Source organism: Lolium rigidum, chromosome 5 (genome assembly GCF_022539505.1).
Source record: "Lolium rigidum isolate FL_2022 chromosome 5, APGP_CSIRO_Lrig_0.1, whole genome shotgun sequence".
Classification (NCBI taxonomy): Eukaryota; Viridiplantae; Streptophyta; class Magnoliopsida; order Poales; family Poaceae; genus Lolium; species Lolium rigidum.
In genome coordinates this window covers 250,673,042-250,685,360 of record NC_061512.1, presented here as the reverse complement: position 1 = coordinate 250,685,360, position 12,319 = coordinate 250,673,042, and positions in this window count along the sequence as shown.

Genomic DNA, 12,319 nt, shown 5'->3' with positions numbered 1-12,319 from the left:
CGTTAAGTTAGTAAGTCAGCGGAACTCCTTGTGGGTCTTCACATAAAGCAGCAGCAACAGTCATCAAAAAAAAAAAAATCTTCGGCTTTAGGGTTGGTGCTTATTAAAGTCCACCAAATCTTGAGTCCAGAGTTGTCTTCAAAGACTTCACTTGAAGAGGACCAGATGGACCTTGTAGAGTAACTTGACTTCGATGCTACAGCTCACTTAGCTTGTTAGAAGGTGTGCCAAGGTGTAGTTTTAAGAAAATACCATCAAGGTTAGCGAGATTATGCTCTAGGGTTAGACCAATTAATATGGCTTCATCTCCATGCAAAGCTGCAGTCAATCTTGAAGGCACTGGCTTACGCTTCCTTGGCGTCGCAGGGTGTCTTAGTTGAATGTGCTGGAGTTAGGTACTCTCAGGAAAACAGGGTTGCATCACGTTGTTACCCAAGTTAGAGTTAGGGTTCTCCGTTAGCCTTTTAAACTAATAGTTAGTATTTTTCCTAGAAATTCGAGCGATTGTGAGGATAACATTTTAGGGGGGTTTCCTAGACAGGATTACCACACAAAAAGGATTTTTTTAAAACCAGAAGGCTAAAATAAGCATACACACAACAAACAATCGCAAGCACTCAAGCAGCAAATTCACAAACCCACAAGCAATCATGAAAACCACACGAGGTATTTTAAATACCCAAGGATACCTAATACGCAGGGTAGCTCAATCGAAGCAATTGAGTTTGTCCTATCCATCCTATCGGCTTGGGTTGGTCAGAGATGCAGACGTCTTCATTTTGCTGATATTGACTTCAACATTGATCCTTGTAGCGGTTGGTGGTGAAGTATACCTGGTGTTGAGTCGTCGATGTTGAGGCGGAGGCGAAAACTGCGTAGAACTTCTGTTCTCAACATCATGGGGGGGTGTGAGGTCTTCGGAGGTGTTCAGAGGGGTAGCTGTGGAGGTACTCCAAGTCGACAACTTCTCGTGACTGGCCTAAAAATTACTAGTCAAGAACTGAGGACTTGATCCTTGACGACTGCAAACGTGCAAGTCCAAAGAGGAACAAGGTCAACTCCTTGACAGACTTTGGTGACAACCAAAGAGATGATCTTATTATCCCTGCTAAGTCGACATCCAATATTCAGCAGCTGCAGTCAGAGATACTTGAGACTTCCTGAATGGTTGACCCATCTTCGACTTCGAGTCTCCGAGTCTGAGTCGGGGGATATCGTCCAATATGTTTGTTTGGAAGAGGATGAGATAGTAGAATCAAAAGCTTTCAAATTCTTTGGAAATAAGGGAGCGAGGTGAGAATTAGAAGTTTTGAAGGGATAAGAAAATTAGAAGATAAGTCTTCTAGTCTACTAAAGAAAATAATTTGTTTTATAAATAAGTTTTCCCAAAATATTAGGTTTCCTAACTAACGTCCATGCTAACTAAGGTCTCCTACAGTCAGGATGGCTCTGATACCAGCTCTGTGGGGCCCGGACTAGCTGTCCGAAACACCCGTTATGCATACACATTCACGATCCCATGATCAGTGTGTCGTGAAAGCATAACCGAACTAGTATCAAATACATCATCCATTACAGTACCGAATAAAAAGATTACAACAGGTCACATGACCAATACTTACATAAGAGCCACAATGGCAGGAGATCAACAATCACACAGCGGAAATACTTCAGACGAAAGCGTTCGCATGGCCCAAGTCATGCCATAACCCTACAGGCAACTGACTGGGAAGACGTTCCTAGCTCGCATAGACGTCGTCAACTCCTTCTTCATCTGTCGAACTCCACCAAGTCTGGCCAAGTAAATAGCCAGGGACAAAGCCATGAGTACATTATGAATTGCACTCGCAAACCACCTTAGAGAGAAGTAAAGGATATGCAATTTGGCAGTAGCAAGGAGCAGACACTATTCTAGGGTTACGAGGAGCGAGAGATAGTTTCTCTCGAGAGTATGACATCTCTATATCTTCATTGAAAAACTTTTTGAAAACAAGTTTCTTTTGAAGACTAATAGGTAAGGATGACCCAATTTTCTTTTCCGGCCATCAGAATGACCAAATCAACTTTTCCAACTTTCCACCGTACCTCCCGGGTACATTTCCACCAGATCCCAACTGGTATCCTTTTCCCAAACCCATTTTGGAAAACATCTTTTATAAACCAAAACTTTCTTTAATGCCAAGCAGCTTCCATTCCCACGTCCATAACCGTGGACACGGCTATTCGAATAGATTTACACTCTGCGAGAGGTTGTACACTTTCCCCACAAGATCCGATAAATCCGCCGGGATCATCCCTGGTTCACCAAGCGTCAAAACGCGAGGCTCGGATAACCGATCGTAGTTTTTCGCTTGCTCGCCTTAGCCTAAGACATGCCGAATGAGTTGTACCTCCCAACACCAGAGTCCGGGGTGCCGTTTACCCAGGAGTTGCAAAGTCCCCGACACCCGACCCTCCGGAATGCCATCCAACCTCTTAGGCATCTTTCAATGGGAGCTCATAGCGTTGTACCCCGCGTACCTGAAAAGGCAAATGGGTTGCGTCCCTTCTCATGGGAAGAACCCCGGTCGAAGCGTCCATGGTCGGACTGCCACTACACTTGCAGGACCCAAACTAAGGCGAGACAAACTACTACGCTGCGCCCGTCCCACTAAAGGGTAATGTGGTTGTACTTGGCTAGGTCCGAGTTCAGGTACTCAGTCACCAAAGTTTTTCGAAAACAATTTTTATCTCCACTTGCCTCCAGCAAATTTTCTTCCCAAAAACCTTTTCCTTTTCATAAACTCACACTTGGGCAGGGCTACCCCATTCCAAGGTTTTCGAAACAACTTCTTTTCTTGAAAACTATTTTCACAAACCTTTTTCAAGAGGGCTCCCAACCTATAGTCCAACTTTTCTTTGAAAAGCGGCGACAAGGATGAATAAGGTGTTAAGCACCATATCACTAGCAAGTGTTGGTTCAGTAGGTATCAACGAGGGCTGCACCCGTGAGGGTGGAATAATAAAACTCCGAGTGGCAGAACCACTCACATAAATAAAATAAAACATGCAATTTATAAAACTTGTAATAATGCAAGAGTAAGATAATTAGGACAAGGTATGCAACAAGAGGTGGCTTGCCTTGGTTGGCTATTTGTCCCCGGACTTCATCTTCACGAACCTCCTGCGTTTCCTTCCTCTTCGAAATCCTCACCGAGATCCTCTCCTTCTCCGGTAGCGTTCGCATTCTAACGTCGCAAAATAAAAGGCGAACAATCAACACATAGCCATAGCAGCAACCACACACTCAATATAGTAGCAAACCAATCAATCAGAGGCCCTAAACAAATCAATCAAATAGCACCTATGGCAAGATTTTATTTATAAAAGGACTATTTTTATCATCACTAGGAAAGACCTTAACAAAACAGCCTATTAGCATAAAAAGGCTCTACCTCACACCAAAATATAATCCACACGCAGTAATGGCAGGCTAATGAATCTTGGAAACCACCAAAAAGGATTTGGTGTCCAAAGTTCATTACAAAACTTTTTAAACGAAAACAACGCAATTTCCCTATGGGTAAAATAAGCAATAACACCACATTAACAAACCACTTTATAAAAATTCACATAAAAATTTGGTAAAATCACAGAGAGTAAAACTTGATTTTATAAAGCTACAGAAATTGGATTCATTAAATTTGGGTTTTAAAAACAATAGATATGATTTTTATAAAACCAGAAATGACTTAGGAACCATTTAAATGGTCTAAATCTTTCTGTATGTCACAAAAATGCATGCAACATACCTACTGAAAGCTAACAACATTTTGAACACACTTGCACAAGAATGACATGCAAATAATGTTTTAATTAATTTAGAAAATTTAAATAAGACAGAAACTAGAGCCAATCCAAAGCTAGGTACACCAGTATCAGAGCATCACCAACCAACACCAAGCATACCTCTGGATAGCTAATGCTAAAGGTGAGCTAACCCCACTGGTTTGGTATTTTTCTGATTTGTAAAAGAATTTACAAAAATCAAATACCGAAAAGGCGCACTATTTCGCAGAATAAATTTCTTAGAATTAAACTACAAATCTGAAAAATATTTACTTTGTCACACTAGTAGCCTAAGATGATACCTAGCACTGGGATTTGGGTTTGTTTCAAAACCAGTTTTATTTTTTTAAAATAAAAATCACACAAAGACCTATTGGACAGATCTGAATCTATTAACCATGAAACATCGAGGAAACTCCTGCATGTGAGACCTCTTCCAAAATATAGGTATTGACTTATACTGCACAACAAAATTGGTTTCACACAAAAATAGTCCACCAAGATCACACAATAATTAAAATACTCTAACAGCAACATTTCAGTAGAGCAATTATCAGCACAAAATTAAAATATAAAAACACATGAATACAAAACTGGTTGGTTAGGAATTTTTTAAAGAGTATTTAGAAATTTTAATCACTCAATTTGAACCTAATATGAATTTTTAAACGATTAAAACCTAAGCTGCATCTCACAGGGTAATATTTGCCGAGAGAGAAAAAGGAAAAAGAGAACTAGGCCGAAACCCCGAGCTCGGGCCAGATCCGGCCCGGCCTCTCTACGTGCGCACGGCGACGATTGGCGGTGTGCGGCCCATCATGGCTTGGACGGGGCCCCGCCCGCATGCATCCATGCGAGTGGCCACTGGCGCTCGCAACGAGCGCCGAAGGCACTGGAAAACAGCTGCGCGCGGCCGCCGTCTCCGCGACGGAGGCGAGACAAGGGCAGGGCGATGCTCGCACCGCGGGGCTAGTCCGGAGATGTAGAGGCGGCGTTGAGTGGCGACGCGAGCTAGGGAGACCCTGGACGGCCGACGCGTGCTTGCAACACCGGCCTCCCGGACGTCGCTGAGGACGCGGGCGCGCGAGACGTCGTCCGTGGCGGTGGCGTGGACTCGCCGGAGACGAGCGGACGCTCACCTGCGGGGCTGGTCGTGGGCGAGGGAGGTGGACACGCGGATGACCAGACGACGTGCTGATGGTCGCCGGGTGTCGACGCGCGTGGGCGACGTCGAGGTCGGGCGCCACGGCGGACAGTGGATGATGGCCGACGGATCGATGACCGGCAGCTGCCAGGATACTACAAGGAAAAACCGAAATGGCATCGAACGAGCTGCTCGGTGGTGAACTCCAGGGAACAGAGAGGGAGAGAAAAGGTGGAGCGTGGCGACCGCAACCATCGCCGGTCAGCCGAGGTGCTCGACGATGAACACAAGGGATAGAGAGAGAGACGGGCTCCCTTCGCTTGGGTGGTATTGGGTGAGTGAGGGAGGAGTCCTGGTGGCTAAGGAGAAAGAGAGAGGTGGCCGGGGGCCTTTAAGCGAGCCGCATGAACTCGTGGGCACCGGGTGCACGGACAAGGTGAGGGAGAGGGGCGGCGGCAAGGGGTTGGCGGAGAGGGGGCGGTGCTGGCGCAGCAGCGTGTGGTGCGGGGGTTCCTTGGAAGGTAGCTAATGGCCGGGCGCTGCGTGCGGAACCGAGGGCGTCGAGTTGTTGTGTCCGCCTTCCAGGTGCTCGACGAAATGACGCATCACAGGTCGACAACCAGGGCGGCGTGCAAAAGAAAATAGGGAGGATGGCCTGGCACGGGAGGGAGTCCGGCGGGTCTCTGATTCGTCGTTTGTGGTCTGAAACGACCGCAGGGGCGGGGCGCGGGCGTGGCGTCGTGCACCGGGCGACGTGGTCGCCACGGACGGGCGGTTTTGGGCGTCAAGCTCTCGTGACGGAGGAGAATCAGCTCGAGCCCCGCAGCCGTCCTCACCAGTTGAGCGTGCAAGGAAAGGGTGATGTGCAGGAGTGTGGGGAGATATGCGGCGAGGTCGGGGTTGGCCGGCATTCTGCTGCGACGTGGCGTGCGTCGGCTGGTGGCCGTGCGCGGCGAGCTCGACCAAGAGGAAACGGACAGGGAGATGAGCAGGTGCCGTGGGTGGCGCTCGTGACGGAAGGACGTGCCTGTTGGCGTCAGAAACCCACCGGCGGGCAGTGACTGGCCAACACCGTAGAGCCGGGAACAACTAGGGCTGCGGCTGGCCCCAGTCCCTCAGAGCGACGGCCCGCAAAGCCTCCTCGGTCGCGCGCGCGATGCAAGCTGCAAGGGCGTGCCACCTGACCTATACCCGGTCGAGGAAGGTGTGGATGATGCCTCGCTTAGTTTCTGCGGGGCACACACGTACACGTTAAATACGAGCCTCGATCGGCTCTCAGGTAATCCCGTGAATCGGCTCATGGAGCCGATTCACCCATGATTCGTCCAAGGTGGCCGAATATTGGTGGTCCCGCTTGATCAAGATAAAGCATATGAGATCCACGACGATTCGGGGTTTTCACCGCATAATCGGATCATCCTACTCACGATTGGGCCTCGCGGCTCGCGCACGGTGACCGTAAGACGAGCCTAGACAAGGCCTAAAAACCAACACGAGGTTGATCCTCGGAACATCCCGTCTAGGACCTGCGAACTACACCCTACACGCCGCTGGATCCTCCAACCCTTTGTAAGGCCTAACTATTGCAGTATATTAAACTAATCCCTGATAGAATCAAGGAGCAATCGTAACGGATCAGATCTACTAAATAACGATCAAGCGGGGTGCCGCCCCTGCACCCGATGATGAGGTGCGAGGACGGCTAGATGCGCAAGGGTTGCACTACGACAGAGCATATGATACTAAGAACAATGCTAACCCTAACACATCTAACGATAACTACGTTGCTCGCCATCAAAAAGGCTTCGGTACGAGCAACGCATGGAACAACGTGGGCAGCTCGTGCTGCCTAGATCGCAAGATGCGATCTAGGCAGCATGGTGCTACTCGGAGAAACCCTTGAGACGAAGGGGTTGGCGATGCGCCGAGATTGGTTTGTGGTTGAACGTTGAGTTGTTGTTTATTTCATAAACCCTAGATACATATTTATAGTCCAGGGGACTTTCTAATGTGGGCGTGCACCAAACCGTGCACGGGTAAAACTCTAACTTCTAAACTAAGATGCGATCTAATATGTTACAGATACACGGGCAATTAAGCCCAACTTGGTATAAAAGGCCGATTCACGTATTTCTTCTATGTATATTCTTCAAACCCATCTTGATCGCGGCCCACCTCGCGATCCGGTCAAATTCCGGTGATAACACATGCCCCTCTGGTTTTGGAAATGACATTTCCAAAATCATTATGCTTTTCCTTCGTCGGGTCATGTCGTGGCGGAGCGAAAGCGCCGATTGTTAGTTGGATCGACGCCCAATGAGCCGATAGCAACGCATTGGTCTCTCATAATCTGTCCTTCATCTTCTTCGACCGATGACTCGAGACCTGGTGACACTCCTCTGCAAAATTCACCATCCTCGAAGAAGGTTGCTACACGGGACCAGCCGATGATACTCCAATTGGCTTCTAGAAACGAGAACATTTACCGGGTCGGTTGCCCCTCGAGTCTCGGTCAAAGGCGAAACAGAGACGAGGATACACAAGTTAGCCGAATGGACCTGGGCTTGATCATGTCCGAGGGCACTATCATGCGAGCCAGCCGATTTGAACGAAATCGGCTCTCCGGAGGAGAGGACCTTCGGGGTGAGCTGCCCCAGAGTTTCTTCGATCCAAATGTCATGACTACATATTCAAACAAGCCCATTGAACTCTGGTACTCGAATGCAGTCTTGTGTATATCTTCTGGATATTGTCAACATAAAGTAATATAACAAGTGCAATATGCAAGTATGTAGGAATCAATGCACGGTTAACACAAGTGTTTGCTTTTTAGATAGAAGGAAATGGGTAAGCCGACTCAACAATAAAAGTAGAAGAAAGGCCCTTCGCGAGAGGAAGCATGGATTGCTATATTTGTGCTAGAGCTTTTATTTTGAAAACATGAAACAATTTTGTCAACGGTAGTAATAAAGCATATGAGTTATGAAAGTTATATCTTACAAGTTGCAAGCCTCATGCATAGTATACTAATAGTGCCCGCACCTTGCCCTAATTAGCTTGGACTACCGGATCTTTGCAATGCACATGTTTTAACCAAGTGTCACAATGGGGTACCTCCATGCCGCACTGTACAAAGGTCTAAGGAGAAAGCTCGCATTTTGGATTTCTCGCTTTTGATTATTCTCAACTTAGACATCCATACGGGACAACATGGACAACGGATAATGGACTCCTCTTTAATGCATAAGCATGTGGCAACAATTATTATTCTCATATGAGATTGAGGATATATGTCCAAAGCTGAAACTTCCACCATGATTCATGGCTTTAGTTAGCGGCCCAATGTTCTTCTCTAACAAATGCATGCTCCAACCATTAAGGTGGTAGATCTCTCTTACTTCGAGACAAGACGGACATGCATAGCAACTCACATGATATTCAACAAGGAATAGTTGATGGCGTCCCCGAAACATGGTTATCGCACAACAAGCAACTTAATAAGAGATAAAGTGCATAAGTACATATTCAATACCACAATAGTTTTTAAGCTATTTGTCCCATGAGCTATATATTGCAAAGGTGAATGATGGAATTTTAAAGGTAGCACTCAAGCAATTTACTTTGGAATGGCGGATAAATACCATGTAGTAGGTAGGTATGGTGGACACAAATGACATAGTGGTTGGCTCAAGGATTTTGGATGCATGAGAATTATTCCCTCTCGATACAAGGTTTAGGCTAGCAAGGTGTTTAAAGCAAACACAAGTATGAACCGGTACAACAAAACTCACATAAAAGACATATTGAAAGCATTATAAGACTATATACCGTCTTCATTGTTGTACCTTTATCATCATATCGAAGCCGATCGCTTGAAACGGCCTCCTCTTTGTCCTTGCCATGGCGGTAAACGTAATGAGCTACCATGTAGTTAACTTCCCGGTGCGAGCTCGGGTCCGTTCTTCCGAAGGGGTGGACAGATCTACTTGGTCGAGGGCACCCTCGGACTGTAAGCCGCTCCACCCGATGCCATGAGAACGGGTCTTCGAGAAAGAGCCGATTAGATCGGCTTCAAAGAGAGCCTTGAGCTCATCGTACTTCTTCTTGTGCTCATCGGGCAGCTCGCGTACGTGATCGGAGTCGCCAGCCATCTCAGCTGTGGATGTCGACATGGTTGCTGAAGAGTGTCTTCCGCCATCTCAGATGTAAATGGCGATGCGGTGGATGTCGAAGATTGTCCCACCGGGCGTGCCAGAATGTGTTGGCGCCGAAACCCACCGGCGGGCGGCGGATCGTGCCAACACCGTAGAGCCGGGAACAACTAGAGCTGCGGCCTGGCTCGAGACCCTCGCAGCGACGGCCCGCAATGCTCTCTCGGTCACACGCGGCGATGCGAAGTGCAGGGCGTGCCACTGACCTATACACGGTCGGGAAGGTGATGGAGGATGCCTCGCTTAGTTTCTGCGGGGCACACACGTACACGTTAAATACGAGCCTCGATCGGCTCTCGGGTTATCTCGTGAATCGGCTCAAAGAGCCGATCCACCCATGATTCGTCCGAGGTGGCACGAATACTATGGTGGTCCCGCTTGATCAAGATAAAGCGTAATGAGATCTACGACGATCTAGGGTTTTCACCGCATAATCGGATCATCCTACTCACGAGTTGGGCCTCGCGGCTCACGCACGGTGCTCGTAAGCCGATCCTAAACAAGGCCTAAAAACCAACACTGAGGTTGATCCTAGGAACGTCCCGTTTAGGAGCTTGCGAACGCCACCCCACATGCCGCTGGATCCTCCAACCCTTTGTAAGGCCTAACTATTGCAGATATTAAACTAATCCTTGTACGAATCAAGGAGCGACCGTAACGGATCAGATCTACTAAACACGTGATCAAGCGGGGTGCCGCCCCGCACCCATGATGAGGCGTGAGGACGGCTAGACGCGCAAGGGTTGCACTACGCGAGCATGTGATGCGAAGAACGATGCTAACCCTAACGCGTCTAATGATAACTACGTTGCTCGCCATCAAAAACGCTTCGATGACGAGCAACGCATGAACAACTAGGCGGCTTGTGCCGCCTAGATCGCGAGATGCGATCTAGGCGGCATGATGCTTACCCGATAGGAACCCTCGAGACGAAGGAGTTGGCGATGCGCCGAGATTGGTTTGTGGGTTGAACGTTGGTTGTTGTTTATTTCATAAACCCTAGATACATATTTATAGTCCGGGGACTTTCTAATGTGGGCGTGCACCAAACCGTGCACGGGTAAAACTCTAACTTCTAAACTAAGATGCGATCTAATATGTTACAGATACATGGGCAGTTTAGCCCAACTTGGTATAAAAGGCCGATTCACGTATTTCTTCCATGTATATTCTTCAAACCCATCTTGATCGCGGCCCACCTCTGATCCGGTCAAATTCTGGTGATAACAGTGCCAAAGGAAGAGGACAAGGGAGGCCCGGGGGGAGAGAGGATCAGATCGAGCTGATCAATGAATCGAAACTTTCAGGCTGCAGAAATTTAACGAGCCTCACTTTCCACCTAGCTTCAGCTCGATGCAAACGCATTCACGTAAAAAAGGTGAACATCAAAGATGTAGAGGGTAGTACCATTGTGCGGAAATTTTCGGACGGACAAACGGTTGCGAAACGATGGAGAAAAAGAGTGCCAAAGTAGAGGAAAAATGCGATGCCCAAACTCATAAGCAAGAATTCAGAATAACGGCCTTCACGGTCGATTTTGCTGAATTCCCTGCTAACACCTCGAGCACGATTTGATATAAAATTTATTGCATGGCGAAAGGAAGGTACCAACTTTATCAAGAATTTTACATAGGAATTAATGGTGGAGGGACGAGGGCGGAGGAAGGCTCAAAGTCGAGACCGTAGGCATGAACCTCGAGAAGGTCATTTTCTGAAATTCGATGAGATCAACCGCTTTTCACATTTTCTCCAGGAGCACATGGGTGCTCGGAATGAGCCGAATTTTCTTCTAAGCTGTTGAGGATACATCCACGATCACAAGGAATTTTAGAGATGAAAATTTAGTTGAGAAATGAGGGAAAGGGAGAGGTCGAAAGTGGAGCATTTCGTTGATCCGGGGATTACCTGCCGAGGAGTTGGTTTTGACGGTTTCAGAATTCGGGATGATTTTCGAGTGATGCTAGGATTGGGTTTTTGTAGTGATGCGTGCATGGATATCCGGAGTGGAGAGAGTAGGAAAGGTAAAAGAGAGGGAGTGACATTTGGCCACGAAGTGCCATGCAAATGCATGGTCGACCACTCTCCTAAGCCAAGCAAATAATGACAAGTAAATTGTCCAATTGACAATGTAGGCGGACTAGATGGTGTTGCCCATATGGTTAAACTCTTGGTTACATAAGGAAGGATTTAATGGCACTAAGAATTAGGAGATGGAGATGAAGGTCAATGTCCAAAAAGGATCTAGTGGCCAAATGGTTCAATTTATAGTTTGGTGAATAAATGGATGATGATGAGCATATTAGAGAGTTGGTATAGATGTGGTGAGGTTGCAAAATACTAGGTGAAGTAGACATGATGATCATCATTTGAAAGCAGGGCCGATACAACAATTTCTAGCAATGACATGTGATGATAAGATCAATGAGACATATTAGTGGCAAAGGAAAATGCCAAGGTTATCTAATCACCAATCAAATAGTCCTCTAATTATTTTTGGTGCCTATGGCCACATATTAGATTTAAAATAGATAAAAAAAAGTTTAATTGAAACCTTTGAGATGAGAGAGGTTTTTTTTACAAGAGTAGTATGATCCAAAGTCGAGATTAGAATAAAATATGGATCACTCCATTTCACTTTGGAACTCGAAGCTGCGGACAAAAGCTTTTATAAAATTTCAAAGTCACACAAAGTAGGGGTGTACCATTTGGCAAATACCTTGTATCAACAACGATTTTGAAACACCTATTAATACTACGATCTAAGTGACCGTAGCCAATTTAAAGAGGAATTTTCAAGACGTTTTGAATTAAGACTTTGAGTCCAAAGACAAAACAAAACAGGTTTTTGTGTTGTGTTAAAAAGATTCAAATACTTTTGAAGGGAGGTAGGTTAAAGTAATACGAGAGGGGGCCATAGCATGAGTGTTTCTACTCCCCGGATAAGAAGATGTGGGTTGAGGTACTTCACTTAACATTATCCAAAACACCGCCTGCTCATCAAACAAAGTCAGACACATTTCAACCAAACACATGGCCAGCTAGCACAAGAAAAAGCTTAAAAAGTTTTTGTCCCCCCCCGATTTTGCACTGCAGGGACAGCTAAACAAGGTTGCAAAAAGTTGGGGCGTTACGATCT